The 16,733-nt window shown below is 35.2% G+C and overlaps 1 pseudogene; it reads right to left on the bottom strand.

Moving 5' to 3' along the window:
- Nucleotides 1-5,049: 5,049 nt before the first annotated feature.
- On the bottom strand, nt 5,050-6,764 carry LOC134391630 (heterochromatin protein 1-binding protein 3-like; annotated as a pseudogene).
- Between the last annotated feature and the right edge of the window lie 9,969 nt (nt 6,765-16,733).

Raw genomic sequence — 16,733 nt, 5'->3', positions numbered from 1 at the left:
GTTTTTCTTCTTTTAATACTTTGAATATGTCATCCCACTGTCTCCTGGCTGTATGATTTCTTTCAGAAGTCTTCTGTTAGACTGATAGGTGATTTGACACTTTTCTCTCGCTCCTTTTAAGATTCTTTGTCTTTTGATAATTTGACTATAATATGTCTTGGGGAGGTCCTTTTTTGGTTGAACCTGTTCGGGGATCTTTTAGCTTCTTGAATCTTTCAGACTATATCTCTCCCAATATTTGGGATGTTTTTAGCTATTATTTTATTAAGTAGGCTTTCAATGCCTTTTCCTTTCTCTTCCTTTTCTGGTATACCCATAATACAGATGTTTGTATGCTTGAGGTTATTGGAAAGATTTTGTAGGTTTTCTTCATTTTTAAAAATTAATTCAAAAAGCCTATCTTCTGGTTCAGAGATTCTTCCACTTGTTTTAGCCTGCTTAGTGCTCTCGGTTGTATTTTTTATTTCTTTGAATGAATTCTTCAGTTCCAAGATTTCTGCTTGATTTTAAAAATTGTTTCTTTTTGTTGAATTTCTCATACATGTCCTCTAATTTCTTTTTGACTTCATTATGATTTCTATCTATTTTTTTTATCCATCACTTTGAGTTTCCTTAGTATTGGGATTCCTCTTCAGGCAATTCATCAATTTTGTGTTGTCTTGGGGTGTGGTACTGGAGAATTAGTATTCTTTTGGGGAGTCATGTTACCTGGTTTTCATGCTTCTCATATCTCTGTGTTGAAGTTTGGACATCTGATGTAGTCACTTCTTTAAATTCTAGGAGTGGCTTTTGAGGGGGGAGACTCTTTCCTGTAGAAGTATTCTATATTGACAACTGGGTTGGGTGTTTTAAGTTTGGATCTGGGTGAATGTGGTAGTGCTGCCTTCACGTGACTTCTTCAACTGTATTCCATCTTAGAGTTGTCTGTGGGTGCCTTTGTGGCCTAACAGTTTCTTGCTGGGGTGGGTGAGCAGATGTCAGTCAGTGAGCGGAGGTATATTGTTGCAGCACGTCCTGACAGCTCTCTAGAGGGCCCCTGGCTCAGCAGTTGAGACTGGAACAAGCCTATGTGGATGCTGCAGGACCGAGTGGCTTTCTAGAGGCATGCTGTAGGGAGAAAAAGCTGCTACCCAATCAGCTGTTGATTTGGGAGTAAGTGTTACACAGCTATCATGGGTCCCGGCATCTCTGAAGATAGCTGCATGATCAGCTGGTGAGCCTGATGCAAGCCTACAAGGGTGCAGCCAAGCCCAGCAGCTCTGAAGAGGCCTGCCTCGGGGTGTCAAAGCCCCTGCCTAGTTCACTGTTGATCAGTGAGCAGGTGTACACTGTTGCAGCAAGTTCTGGCAGCTCTGTAGAGGGCCACTGGAGTTAGCCCCATGTTATTTATAAATTAGCAGATAGCTGGAAGTTAGTTGAATTGTTGAATGTTGGGTTCATCTTGATACAATTTCATTTTCCCTGAGATCTTGGCTTCTCAAGTCTTACTTTTCTTGTTGAATTCCAAGTTTTTATCTTCCGTCCTGTGATGCTACAGAAACTTCTGCTCAGCTTTTCATCCTCATAGAAACCCCTTTCTTCTCAATTCTCATGTTCTAGGCCCTCTGCTACTAACAAATCAGGAAAAACATTCAGAGGAAAAGTGGAGCAGAATGTTGGGCTTATTTCAGTTTTCTTCTTGGCTCTTGAAGAGCTTCACTTCTCAGGTTCTGGTTTCTAATATTTTCAGATAGTTGTCATTTTAATTTTATCCAACTTTTCTAGTTTTTCTTGTAGGGAAGTTTGATTTGGTACAAGCTTGTCCATAAAAGCTGGTAATGAAAATATTTTTAAATTAATTTTGAACATAGGCATTTTCTTAAATTCTCTTGTCTGTAATTCCTTTTAGGTTGCATCTAACATGCTTTCAAACTGTACAATCAAATCATTTTTAAATAAAAGATACTTCTCATTTTAGAATTTTGTATTTCTTATTTTGCCTAGTCTAATTGGATAGGCTAGTGCCTTCACAAAAAATATATCCCACCTGTCTAATAGGGTTGTTGTGAGAATTAAATTGAGTTAAAGCATGTGAAGTGCCTAAAAGAGGAGGAGGGGGATGATGGTGATATTGATGGTAATTATGATGATGATAATGGTGGTGGTGATGATGATGGTGATGCATAATCTTGTCTTGTTTTTGACTGTAATGTGGATGATCCTAAGTTTTCCCCACTAAGCATCATGTTGATCATCATGTTGGTCATATTGAAGATACAAAGATATAGTTATCTATTCCTTTTATGTTGAGTTATATTTTAATCTAGAATCAAAAATGAATTTTATCAAATGTCTTTGCAGCATCTATGTAGAAGATTATATGTTCTTTCATTTTGATTTATTAATATGGTAAGTTACATTAATATATTTCTCATATTGAATCAGAATTGTCAGGAACCCCATTTAATCATTGTGTGGTATTTTGTTAATATGGAGCTAGATTTTGTTTGTTAATAGTTTATTTAAACTGTTTTTGTATTAATATTCACAACTAAAATTGACCTGTAGTTTTCATTTCTGGGCTACTCATTTCAGGTTTTGGTGGTGGTGTTATAATTTTTTCATAACAAATATTTTGTAAATTGTTCTTTTTTAATGCTTTTATACAGTTATATTATTGGTTCCTAAAACTGGGTCTGGTACTCTTCATTTATTTGTGGAGTAGTCTTTAGAAATTTTTTGTTTAGATATTCTGACATTTTTGAGGTCAGTTTTGGTAACCTGTTTTCCTAGAAGATAGTCTATATCATTCAAGATTCCAAGTTTATTTACATAAAGTTGACCCAATTGGTCTTTATGCAGAAGTGATGTGCAAAATGTTTTAAAATCAGTTGGCATGGACATTGGTGAGTCATAACAGATGCCACAATCAACCACAATATATGCCCACCATAAATAACTAGTATGGTCAGAATAGTGCCTGTTGGCAAAATATCAATCACTATAGCTGTATTTATTCTCTGCATATAGTATTTTCCCATTTTCCCTTCTTATGTTTTTATGCCGTCTTTTTATTCTTGATTAAGTAAGTTAATGATTTATCTATTTCATTCTTTTAAACAATATGCTCTTAGATTTATTTGTTATCATACAAGTTTTTCTGTTTTATAATGAATGAATATCTGTTTTTGCCTTTATTGTCTCATTTTGTTTTCATCAGGTTTATTTCATTTTTCCCTAACTCCTTTTAACCTGGCTAGTATGGGGATCCAAACTCATGACCTTGGTGTTATAAGGTTGAACTCTAACCAACTGAGCTAACTGGTTAGTCCCTCCCTAACTTTTTCAATTGAGTACCTAGTTTATTTGTTTTCTTGCATTCTTATTTGTTATAATTATAAATATTTAAAATCATATAATTTCCCCTGGGCACTGCTTTAGTTATGACCAATAGGTTGGGCATATTACATTCTTTACTCTGTTTTTCTGGATAATCTGCAAATTAGTTTTGATGTTTGTATGCATATGCATTTTCTTTTTTGCCACTTTTGTTTAGTATTTTCTACTTCCTTGCGTTAACCCCAAAGAATGCTGTCTATACTAATTATATATTTTGTAATTTATTAGATTTATTTTTTGGTTTGTGGTTAATTTAATGAATCATGGGTATTTCCGTGCACATTAAAAAATTGTATTCTTTTTTTGGATAGAATTCAAAATTCATTTATTAGTTTAACTTATCAGGTTGTTTATGTCATTTCTGTTTATACTTAATTTTGAGTTAAAGTCTCCTAATATAGGGCCAGCCCGTGGCTCACTTGGGAGAATGTGGTGCTAATAATATCAAGGCCACGGATTTGGAACCCTATATAGTAATGTCCGGTTCACTCACTTGGGAGAGTGTGGTGCTGACAACACCAAGTCAAGTAAGATCCCCTTACCGGTCATCTTTTTTTAAAAAAAGAAAGTCTCCTAATATAAATGTGATTTTGTCTAAATTTCACAGCACTTTATGTAATTTTTGCTTTTTTTGGTGCTGGGTGCTGTAACTAAGTTCACAGGTATGTGTAACTGTCAGGTCTTCATTGTAGGTAGTATACTTTAACATTATAAAGCAACTTTCTTTTTCTCATTTAATGCTCTTTGCCTTGAATTTGACCCTCATCTGATGGTTAGATTACAACCCCAACCCTGTTTTTCATTTGTTTGTCATTGTCTTGTGTGCTTTAGCCTAGATGCTTACTTTTTTTTTGAATCTGGAATCTAGTTTATTTTAGCAAATTTTATGTTTTTCCACTTACATTTTTACATTAGCAACAATGTATTTACTTACTCCAACATTTACTTATAAGAAAGGCAAACAGGAAATAACAACTCATGCTCTGAATATTAAAAAATATATTTCAACATTTGATCAAGAAGATTTTATGTTTTCATTTTTGGTATAACACAGGCAACACCAGAAATCACAGATTCAATATATTTCTATACTTCCCTTTCAGTCAAAAACCAAGTGGTGTAGAGAACTTGTGCTTACTGTTAAGGGAATGCAACGCTCTAGGCCAGTGAAAAATATGTGTAAATTGATCAATGTGAAAAGTAGCCCAAAGGAGCTCTGAATCTTCAGAATCTAATGAGATTATATTGGTTTTGGCTTATTCCCAAAGCTAAAATGTCTCTGTGTTTATAGTTGGGGATAAAGTGTTAATAGAATGGTTTTTATAAATAAGATTAATTATTATAGCTATAACTGAAATCTCCAGGCAGGAGGATTTACAATTCAGTCAGTGCTATACTGCCTCCTTTTTACTTATAGCATCTGACCAGCATCCTGCTTTTGATGCTTTCTACCAATATAAAAATCTTTCCAACTGTTTAGATAAAGCAAGGGGAAAAAAAAGCCAAAGCTGACCATAAAAAAAGAACAGTGTTCAGGGTAGAGAGGGCAAAGAGGACAAGTATAGATTACACAGTTTAGGTAAGTCAAGGATTATTGCAAAAATTAAAATGACTGAGGGAAAGGGCAGGCACCAAGAACAGCACCTAAAGCTAACAAATGCCTAAACTGGTTTATTTATATTCCCTCCCCACAATGTTCATAGGGGAGAACAACAATGTAATTTTAAAAGCATCAAAACTAAAATGCACACTGACCTTAGAAAATAAGATTTTGAATTTCATCATGATACCCTTTTTTCCTATAAAATTTACTTTTTTTGCTTTGAAAGACTTCTTCATGGTGGATTTGCCCTTGCCAGGCAGTTTCACTTCTTTTCTCGCACTGGTTGCAGGCTTCTTTGAAGAGCCACCACTAGGCTTCTTAATGACTGAAGGTGAGGGCCTGGCTTTCTTGGCAGGAATTTTGGCCTTAGGAGGGGCTTCCTTGGGCAGGGGCCTAGCTTTCCCTCGCTGGGCAGCTGGGACTTTAGGTGCAGGCTTGGACCCTCTCTGTTTCAGGGATGCAGGTTTCCCTGGGGACTTGGCTGGGGTTTTCTTCTGCAACCTTCTCTTAGGGGGTGCCACCTCTTCATCCTCAGAGTCTTTTTCTGATGACTCATCTTTATCGTCATCTTCATCTTTAGAATCATTTGGCTCTTTCTATGGTTCTTTCATTTTGTTCTATGTTTGGACATAGAACTCTGGGGCTGGGGTGATAGGGAAACAGAGCTAGAAGGTGCCACTGAATCCTTTACCAGAAGTCTGTTCCACCCACCCATTCGTCTCACATTTCTGTAAGGTTTTCTTCAGCAAATGCATTTGATAGTTAGAATTGGTCCCTGGGTGGTTCTCTAGGATGTACTTCTTCAAAGCAGTGGTGGAGCAGGCCTTTGGCTCATTCATGGCAGCAACGGCAGACAAGATTGCATATTCCATCAAGCTTCCACCAAGCAGGGGTTTCTCCCCTGATTTCTTCAGCTGGAATGTCCCCGAAGCACCTTTGCCGGTTATCTGTTCTAACTGGCCTCTTTCTACTGCTCTCTACAGAGCATTCTTCAACAGCTGAGGCCTGATGTCCACTCTAAGCTTAGGATAATACCGAGACACATATTTCCTGATGAGACTGTAGGAAGCTTTTTTAGGTTCACAAAGGCGAGTGAAGGCCAGTGGGAGGACATCCTGCAATTTTACTTGTGGTTCTGGGTCCACTGCAGAGCTCCTCTTCTTTCTGTTTCTGGATTTCTGAAGTGTTTTTGTTGATTTTCGGACCACAACAAAACTTCCAGAAGCACTTTTTCCTTTTATCTGTTTGATGATTCCTCTATTTAATTCTCTTTTTAGTGCTTGTTTGAGATATCCCCTTCTCTTCAGCTCCAAAGAAAGATACTTATGGATGATATATTTTCAAATAGCAACCACTGATGCACCACTCTTCTGGAAGCAAGCCTTAATGGCCTCAGTATGAATTGCATCCATCTTGGGACTTGGGGGCTTTGTTTCTAGGCTTTGGCTAGCTGGCTGGCAGAAAGGATAGCCCAGGAAGGTATTGTTTTTTTCACTTTCTTCTCCTTTTCTTTAGATTGATCTTTCTCATCCTTTTTGTTTTCCTTGGAAGACTTGTTTTCTTCCTTCTCTTCATTCTCAGGTTCCCCCTCTGGCTGCTCTGTCTCACTAGATGTTGCAGGTAGAGTTTCATTCTCTTGTTCTTCTACAGAGGAGACAGATTCCTCTGAATTTATGTCTGGTTCTGGCTTTTCTTTTTTCTCCCCTTCAGCAAGCTTGCTTTTGGGAGGAGTTTCCGGGGGAGAATTCACAGCTCCATGACTTGGCATGGTGCTGTCTTCTACCTTCTTGCCTAATTTGACTGCGTGGGTCAGCTGAGCTCCTGCTATAAGTGGGAGTGCCTTAGGATGGACGAGTTCACCTTGAGACGTATCAGTCGCCAGGTAATATAATTTCTAATGGTTTCAGTGTGGTGAAGAGTCAACCTTTGCGCTCCCGGCTTCCTGGCACCCCGCATCCCACATGGCCTCTCACGTGCCTCTTCTCGTTCCCCTGGCCACCACTGTCGTCCAGGCCCAACCACCATAGATGCTTACTTTTTTAACTTATCTGAGATATTTAATTTTCAGTGGATCTTTTTAACGTCATACCTTTATGGTCAACTTTTGCTTTGTGAATCAACCTGACATATACCTACATCTCTCTCTCTATCATCTTTCTTTCTTTTAACAGGTGAGTTTATGTCTTTTATATAAGACAGATGAATTTTGTCATCATATTTTATATAATGATTTCAGTTTATTTTGCTTCTGATTTTTTCAAAAGTCTTTTTACATGGCCTGTTTTTTATGGCTTTTGTGTGTGTGCATGCGTAAGTGCATGTGCACATGTATGCATGGACGTTCTTCTTTGTAATTCAGAGATTCGTGGGTTTTTCTTTTTTCTTTTTTAAAAAACTTGCTGAATTGATCAAAGATTTATGATTTTATTTAAAGTTCTGTTAGTGGTCATCGTAAAACCTCCCAATTTAATATACTTTAGCTTCTATTCCAGCAGTGTCTATTTATTCTCCATTATAGCAATGACATTTGGTAGTACTCTTCTACTTCAGTGGTTCTCAGCCCTGATCCATATTAGCATGATCTGGGAGCTTTTAAAAAATACCAGTGCCTCTGAGATTAAGGGATGATTATTTATACAAATTCTCCCATATGACTCTTAAGTACAGCTACAATTGAGAACCAGTTGTACCCTGTCTCCCCTCCACCACCAATTTTAGTCAATTATATATTATTAAATTTTTTTTCTAGTCTTTATGTTCTTAAAAGATTGTTAGCCATCTGTATGAGAAAATATGCATACTTACACAATCTCCCACCTTCTCTTTTTCCTGTCTATGTCTAATTTTACCATTTTTTCATTTTCATTGTTTATAACATGCACATTTTGTTTTGAAGCCATCTTCATCTTTGGTTAAATAGATTCAATAGTCACTGCCAGTTATTTTTCTCCATTCATTTCTTGATTGGCTGAAGTTTATTGTCTAGTAGTTTCCTCAGGAAGGATTTATGAAAGTCACAATATTTGTCTATTTCCTTTTTCCTTAAATGAAACTTTGGCTGGATATGAAAATTGTGGGTTACAATTTTTTGTAAGTCTTCTAGCATTGAATATTATTGTGAAGTATGAGCCCAGTCTAATTTTTCCCATCTGTATTAGGTATGCCACCATACAAACTGGAAAGAGAGCTAGGAAATTCAGGGTCTAGCTGGGTGGCCATTATAGTCAGAAATAAGAGAAAATTTAGGAGGAACAATTAGGAGTCTGCCTCAAACTTGTAGGTTACTTAATCATTTTTGCCTGAATTCCCAAAGTTTTAAAAAAAATCTTTGAAGTCTAATACCATCACTAGGATATGTTTCAGTGTTGATAATGTAGCATGTGTTTGTTTTGTTTGTTTCTTTTCTTTTCTTTCTCTCTCTCTCTTTTTTTTTTAGGGGGGAATGATTTCCAGTTCAATCTATAGATTTAAGTCTCTTAATTCTTCAAAATTATGTCCTAAAAAAATTTCTTTTATGTTTTGTTTTGTGTTGACTCCTTCTTTACGGTCTGCCCTCAATATTTGTTATTTTGCTTGTCTTTCTTAATATTGTTCTTCTAACTTTTAGTGGGATTTCAGTGATGGCTCTTTGTGCTGCTTAGTGTGGCTTTGATTTCTTGGATGAACTTATTGTTTTCTTCTATTTATTTCTTAAGTCTTCCAGCTTATGTTTCATCTCTTTCAGTTCTCTCCTTTGAGCTTTTTGATTCATTAGGTGCCTTGTACTCATGACTGTATATTTGGTCATGATTTTTATCTGTGCAGTGGCAGTATTTTTCTGGTGTGTGTTCATCACCTGCCACTTGTTTTTCCCACATTTTTCTTCCTTTTTATGAAAGTAACTTTGCATAGATACTTGGCTGGTTCTTTTTGGTTATTACTTTTTTGAATGAGGTGAATTCTTCCAGTTATTTGCAAGAGGTTCCTTCAGGGGAGGGAGTAGAGTAATGTTCCAGGAAAGCAGTAACTTTCCTTAGTTCACAGCAAAGCTCCTTATGACTTAGAGTTTTGTGTGTATGTTTGTGTGTGTGTGTGAACTTCTTTAACCTTCGTTTCTTTCTAGTTCAAAGAAATCAGCAGTTGCTGGACTGCTCATAAGTCAAGATCCATTTCCGTTACTTTTTCTCAATGATACATTGCTTCTTGCAAAGATGTGTGTTTCCTTGTTCAGCTCCACCTCCTCTGCCTGTTCTGTGGGGTCAGAGGGTCCAGAAAAGCTCCCCCTAAAGACCCAGGCATCCTGTACCTATTGTTCTAGATGAAGTTTGTGGTTTTTCGCTTTATATTTTGCCACATACTTTGAATAACTGTGTTCTGACTGATTTATTTGAGATCTCAGCCACAGATGTCTTTTTAGGTATTGCTCTGCACCCCTGTTTGAACTTTCCTGCAGGCAGTTCTTCCTCAAATATTATAATTCAAAGTTACAGGTGCCTCCTAGCTTTATCAAAGATTGTTTTTGTCTTTTTAAGTTTTCATTGTTGTGAGTTGATTTCTTAGAGAAAACTGTGTAAAGCTGTCTTTAGTCTGGCAGTTTCTAATCCAGTAACATGAATATACATTTAGAGAAATTCATTATTATTTCATTAGGATTGATTCTTCTAACTGGCATATTTACAAAATTTTAAGAATTTCAATATGCTTTTCAAAAAGGCTATACAAATCTATATGCTTCCAAATGAAAGTTTCTTTTTCTTATATACTTACTAATACATATATAGAGCTTTGCTTATTTGATATTCTAATATGGTATGCCTCTTAAGTTGCACTTTTAATTATTAAGGGCATATAATTATATCTTCTTTTGAAAATTTTTTATTATTTTTCTTTAGTGATTTGTGTTTTCTTGTGGTGCCTTTGTCAACTATTTATGGATTGATATAAACTTTTTCTTAAAAGTATGTTGTGTATATTTTTCTCAGTGAGTCATTTGCAAGTTTTATTTTTAATGCAATCTTTTACAAAATAGAAATGTATTTTTATAGGAAGTTTAATATTTTCCTGTGTGGTTTCTACCTTAGGAGTCATTTTCTTTACCTCACCAAAATTGTATATCCACATAAATGTTCTGCTAGTATTATAAGTCTTATTTTTGTATCTAAACCTCTAATAAGTTTGAAATTTGTTTTGTATATAGTGTAAAGAAATAATCTAGCTTATTTTTCCCCAAATTGTTAGTTATGTGTTTTGTCCTTATTTACACACTAATTTATTCTTTCCCACTAATTAATGTGTTAATAGTTAAAATGCCACTATTAACACATTAATCTTATGCTTATACAGAAACAGTTCTTAAGTTTAAATTTTATTCCATTGTTTGCTTGTTTTCATGGTAGTACTCCAGTATTTTAACTATCATTTTATATAGGAATACATTTTGTTTTCTAGCAGGACAAAACTCTATTATTACTACAATTTTTAAAATCTCTTAATTTTATATATTATTCCTCCAGATGAACTTTGGAATCATTTGTTGGGTTTCCAGATATAAATTCTCAAACCCACTGGGACAACACTGAGTTTATTTATTTATTTGGGAAGAATTGACATCTTGACAATATTAAGTCCTCTTAGCCGGTAACATGATATAGTTCTCCATTTAGGCAAGTTTTCTTTTATGTTCTTCAGTAACAATATTGTGGTTTTCTTCATAGAATTTCTGGACGTTTCTCATGAGTTTAACTCTTAGGTGATATAAAGCATATTGTTTTGCTATTAGTAATGTAATTTATTTTCTAGTTTATTGTTGCTAGAATGTATGAAAATATTGAGCTTTATTTCTTTAATTACTACTCTCCTAATCTTTCTTATAAATTCTAGTTGTTTTTCAGATTATTCTTTTGAGTTTTATGCCTAGACATTAATGCCATCTGCAAATAAGGTTAGTTTTTCCTTCTCTTTTCAATATTCATGTGTCTTAATTTGTTATCTTATCCAATTGCATTGGCCCAGTTTCCCATAACAATGTTAATTAACCATAGAGCTAGCAGGAATACTTTACTTGTTCTTGATTATAGTATGCATGCATCTCTTATTTTACTGTTAAAATGTTTTTTTTTTTTTGTAGACCACATATAGTTTGATCTGTTAAAAATATTTTATTTTTATTTCCCCATCCAACAGTCACTGTTTTTTAATTAGTATGTGGACCATTAACCTATAATGTAACTATTGATATGGTTGCATTTAGGTCTATTTTTTTTTTTTTTTTGTAATCCATTTTTAATTTATCTTTTGGCTTATTTTCTATATTTCTTTGTTTTTTTTTTTATAGTGTTTGCTCTAGAGATTACGATATACATAACTAAGTGACTAAGTTACTATCTTTTCAATTCAAGTAAAACGTGGAAGCAAAATTTGGAGCCATACAGTGTTTTGGGAAAAAAAGTGAAATTAATCTGATTATATTTTAACAAGATAACTTTGTTACTCTGTTGAGAATAGATTTTAGGGATACCAAGGCTAAAGTTGAGAGGCTATTGCAAATATACAGTAATTTCCATTTATTATTTTTTACTGAAAATTTTTATCAGGAAAAAGTGTTAATTTTCTTAAATGCTTTTTTGTCTGCCTCTACTGAGATAATTATTGAGGCAGTCATTTTATTCTGTTAAAGTGGTGAAATTCATTTGTCTATTTTTGCTTTTATTGCTTGTGCTTTTTAAGACTTATTTAAAAAATCCTTGCCCAGCCCCACATCATGCATTTCTCCCTTTTTTATTTCTAGTAGTTTCATAGTTTGGGGTTTTACATCTTAATCTTTAATCCATTTTGAGTTGATTTTTGTATATGGTGAGAGGCAGGGGTCTAGTCTCATTCTTCTGTATGTGGATATCCAGTTTTCCCAGCACCATTTATCGAAGAGACTGTCTTTTCCCCAATATGTATTGTTGGCAACTTTGTCAGAAATCAATTGACTGTAGGTACATGACTTTATTTCTGGGTTCTCTATTCTGTTCCATTGGTCTATGTCTGATTTTATGCTAGTACCATGCAGTTCTGGTGACTATAGCTTTGTAGTATAATTTGAAGTCAGGTAGTGTGATATCTCCAGCTTTGTTCATTTTTCTAAGGATTGCTTTGGTTATTTGGGATCTTTTTTGGTTCCATATGAATTTTAGGAATTTCTTCTATTTCTGTGAAAAATGTGATTGGTATTTTGGTAGGGATTGCCCTAAATCTGTAGATTGCTTTGCTAGAATGGCCATTTTAACAATATAAATTCTTCCAACCCATGAACATGGGATGTCAATTTCTTTCTTCAAAAAAGTTTTTATTATAGAGGTCTTTCACCTCTTTGGTTAAATTTATTCCTAGGTATCGTATTCTTTTTGTAGTTATTACAAAATAAATTGTTTTCTTGATTTTTTTTTCAGATAGTTCACAATTAGTATATAGAACCTACTGACATTTGTATGTTGATTTTGTATCCTTCAACTTTACTGAATTTGTTTATTAGTTCTAACAGTTTTTTGGTGGAGTTTAGGGTTTTCTATATATAATAACATGTTGTCTGCACAAAGGGATAGTTTGACTTCCTCCTTTCCAATTTGGGTGCTTTTTCTTTCTTTCTCTAGTCTGATTGCTCTCACTAGGACTTCCAGTACTGTATTGAATAGAAGTGATGAAAGTCGGCATCCTCGTCTTCCTCCTGATTTAAGAGGAAATGCTTTCAGCTTTTCCCATTCAGCATAATGTTAGCTGTAGGTTTGTCATATATGGCCTTTATTGTATTGAGGTATATGCCTTCTATCCCTAGTTCGTTAAGAATTTTTATCATGAATAATGTCGAATTTTGGTAAATGCTTTTTTTGTGTCAATTGAAATAATCGTATGGTTTTTGTCTTCCTTTCTGTTAAGGTGGTGTATAGTATTTATTGGCTTGTGTATGTTAAACTATCTGCATCCCTAGGATAAATCTCACTTGATCCTAGTGAATGATCTTAATAATGTGCTATTGGATTCTCTTTTCTAGTATCTTGCTGAGAATTTTTCCCTTTCTGATTATCTGGGATATTGGCCTATACTTTTCCTTTTTTGTTGTGTCCTTGTCTGGTTTTGGAATCTGAGTAATGCTGGACTCATAAAATGAGTAGGGAAGTATTCACTTCTTCTCAAATTTCTGGAATAATCTGAAGACAACTGGTGTGTTTGGTAGAATTTAACACTTGAGTCTTCAGGTCCTGGACTTTCCTTTTAATGGAAGACTTTGCATTACTGATCCAATTTCCTCAATTATTCTTGGTCTGTTCAGATTTTCCATTTCTTCACTATTTAATATTGGTAGATTGTATTTGTCCAGGATTTATTCATTTCTTCTAGGTTATCAAATTTGTTGGCATATAGTTGTTCATAATAGTCTCTTATATCTTTGTATTTCTGTGGTATCAGTTGTAATGTCTCCTTTTTCATTTCTGATTATGTTTGAGTCTTCTCTCTTCTCTTCGTGGTTAGTCTGGCTAAATGTTTGTCAATTTTGTTCATCTTTTCAAAAAAACCAAGTCTTCATTTTGCCAATTTTTTTTTTAGTTTTTATTTTATTTATTTATGCTCTGAGCTTTATTATTTCTTTCCATTTTCCAATTTTGGGTTTACTGTGTTGTTGTTGTACTAGTTTCTTTAGGTGTATCATTAGGTTGTTTATTAGAAATCTTTCTTCTTTTTTGATATATGCATTTATTGCTATAAACTTTCCTCTTAGAACCACTTTTACTGTGTCCTATAGGTTTTGGTATGATACGTTTCCATTATTGTTTGTCTCAAGGAATTTTTAGTATTTATTTTATTGTATTTTTTTAAAAGATGACAATTAAGGGGATCTTAACCCTTGACCTGGTGTTGTCAGCACCATGCTCTCTCCCAAGGGAGCTAACCGACCATCCCTATATAGGGATCCGAACCCTTGGCCTTGGTGTTATCAGCACCACACTCTCCCAAGTGAGCCACAGGCTGGCCCTTTTCTCAAGGAATTTTAAAATTTCCCTTTTAATTTCTCCATGAACCCTTTGGTTGTTTAGGAACATGTTGTTTAATTTCCACATATTTGTAAATTTTTGTGAAGTTTTTCTGGTTGATTTCTAGTGTTATACCATTGTGGTCATTGTGATATAACCTCTATCTTTTTAAATTCGTGTAAACTTGTTTTGTGGCCTAACATGTTATATATCCTGGAGAATGTTCCACATGCAGTCAAGGAGAATGTGTATTCTGCAGCTGTTGGATGCAATGTTCTGTAAATGTCAGTAAGGTACATTTGGTCTTTGATTCAGTTTAAGTTAGATGTTTCTTTATTTTCTGTCTACATGATCTGTCCATTGTGTAAAGTGGGGTGTTAAAGTCCCCTATTATAATTGAATTGCAATTTATCTCTCCCCTTAGGTCTAATAATGTTTGCTTTACATATCTGGGTGCTCTGGTGTTGGGTGCATGTACAATTGTTATATCCTCTTGTCAAATTGATCCCTTTCTCCTGTAATGATCTTCTTTGTCTCTTTTCACAGTTTTTGATTTAAAGTCTATTTTACCTGGTGATAAGTATGGCTACTCCCGCATGCTTTTGATTTCCATTTGCATGGAATATCTTTTTCTAGCCCTTCACTTTCAGTTTATGTTTGTCTTTAATAGGTGAGTCTCTTGTAGACAGCATATCATTGGGTCTTTTTTTTTTTTAACCTATTTAGCCACACTATATCTTTTAATTGGAAAGCTTAACATTCAAAGTTATACTACTATATGTACACATAGTACTTATATGTGAGAACTTAATCATGCCATTTTGCTAATTGTTTTCTGGTTGTTTTGTAGATCCTTAGTTCCTTCTTTTTCTCTTGTTATTTACCTCTGTAGATTGGTGATTTCCTGTGGTGCTAAGCTTTGTTTTTTTCTCTTTCTCACTTGGGTATCTGTTGTAATTTCTTTTTTTCTGGTTACCTTGGGGCTAACATAGAGCCTTGTAGATATAATAAACTATTTTAAGCTTATAGCAACTTAACTTTGGTTGCATGAAAATACTCTATGCTTCTCCTCACTCCCTGATTTATGTTTGATGCCTTAATTTATGTTTGTATCTTATTGTATGTTCCTTAGTCACTAGTTTTAGCTTTTGTTCTTTTTTGACCATTTTGACTTTAAACCTTTATATTAGAGGATTGAAGACTTTACATAGCACAATTACCTCACTGGGTAATACAGTTTGGATATGTTTGTTCCTCCAAAGCTCACATGAAAATCTGATCCCCAATGTGACAGTATTTGGGTCATGGGGGAAGATCTCTCATGAATAGATTAATGCCCTGCCTGAAGAGGGGTGGTGAGTGAACTCTCACAGGAATGGATTAGTTCCCACAAGAATTGGTTGTTAAAAGGATACTAGCACCTCCCCTCTCTCTCTTACTTCCTTTCTTACCTCGTAATCTGCTTATACCTGACAGCTGCCCTGCTGTCTTCCACCATGAGTGGGAGCAGCCTGAGGCCTGAACCAGATGCAGCTCCAGAATCAAATGAGCCAAATAAACCTCATTTTTAAATAAATTATCCAGTCTCAGGTATTCCATTACAGCAACACAAAAATGGACTGATACAAAGAATTAGTACCGAGAGTATGGAGTTGCTATACAGATACCTGAAAATGTGGAAGTGCCTTTGAAACTGAGTAATGGGCAGAGGTTGAAGGAATTTGGGGGGGGGGTGTATTAGAGATTAATTAAATAGTGATGGCCAAAATGCTGATAGAAATATAGATGGTAAAGTCTATTCTGAGGAGTTCTTGGATAGAAATGAGGAACTTACTGGGAATTGAAAAAAATGACATCCTTACTACACTGTAGCAAAGAACTTGGCTACAGTGTGTCCATGTCCTAGGGCTTATGGAAGGTGGAACTTAAGGGTTATGAACTGGGATATCTTGCAAAAGAAATTTCTTAGCAAAATACTGAAGGTGTCATGTGACTGCATTTAATTGCATATAGTAAAATGAGAGAACAGAGATTACCTAAAGATGAATTCATAATTAAAAGGGGAGCAGAGCATAAAGATCTGGAAAATTTGCAGCCTAGCCATGTTGTAGGAAATGAGAGACCATTTTTAGGAGAAAAATTCAAGGGGCAGCAGATAGACAGGTTGCTAAAGACATTAGCGTGGCTATGAGGCAGTCAGGAGCTAATGCCAAAATGCTGAGAGAAAGGCACCTGAAGGCATTTCACAAGTCTTCCAGGCTGCCTCTCCCATCACAGACCAAGAGGCCTGGAAGGACTTACTTGTTTTGGGGGACAGACTTGTAGGACTAATTGTTTTGGGGGATAGACTTGCAGCACCTCTGTTCTGCACCACCTCAGGATGCTGCTCCCTGCATCCTAGCCACTGGACCAACCATGCCTCAAGTGGCCAAAAATGTAGTCTGTGCAGCTGCCAGATACAGCTTCCCAGAATTATGAGCTAAATTAACTTCTTTTCTTATAAATTACCCAGTCTCAAGTATTCTGCTATAGCAACACAAAATGTTTTAATACAGTGGGATATTCTGAGTTTGAATTATGAATTTACCTTTTCTGGTAAATTTTGTACTTTTTCATGTTTTCATGCTAGTAATTATCATTTTTTTTTTCATTTCCAGGTGTAGCATTCCCTTCTGCATTTCTTGTAAGGTCAATCTAATAGTGAGGAATTCCCTCAGCTTCTGCTTCTCTGGAAAAGTCTATTTTTTCCCTCATTTCCA

The sequence above is a fragment of the Cynocephalus volans genome, chromosome 12 (assembly GCF_027409185.1).
Source record: "Cynocephalus volans isolate mCynVol1 chromosome 12, mCynVol1.pri, whole genome shotgun sequence".
Taxonomy (NCBI): Eukaryota; Metazoa; Chordata; class Mammalia; order Dermoptera; family Cynocephalidae; genus Cynocephalus; species Cynocephalus volans.
This window is presented reverse-complemented; position numbering and strand designations above follow the sequence as displayed.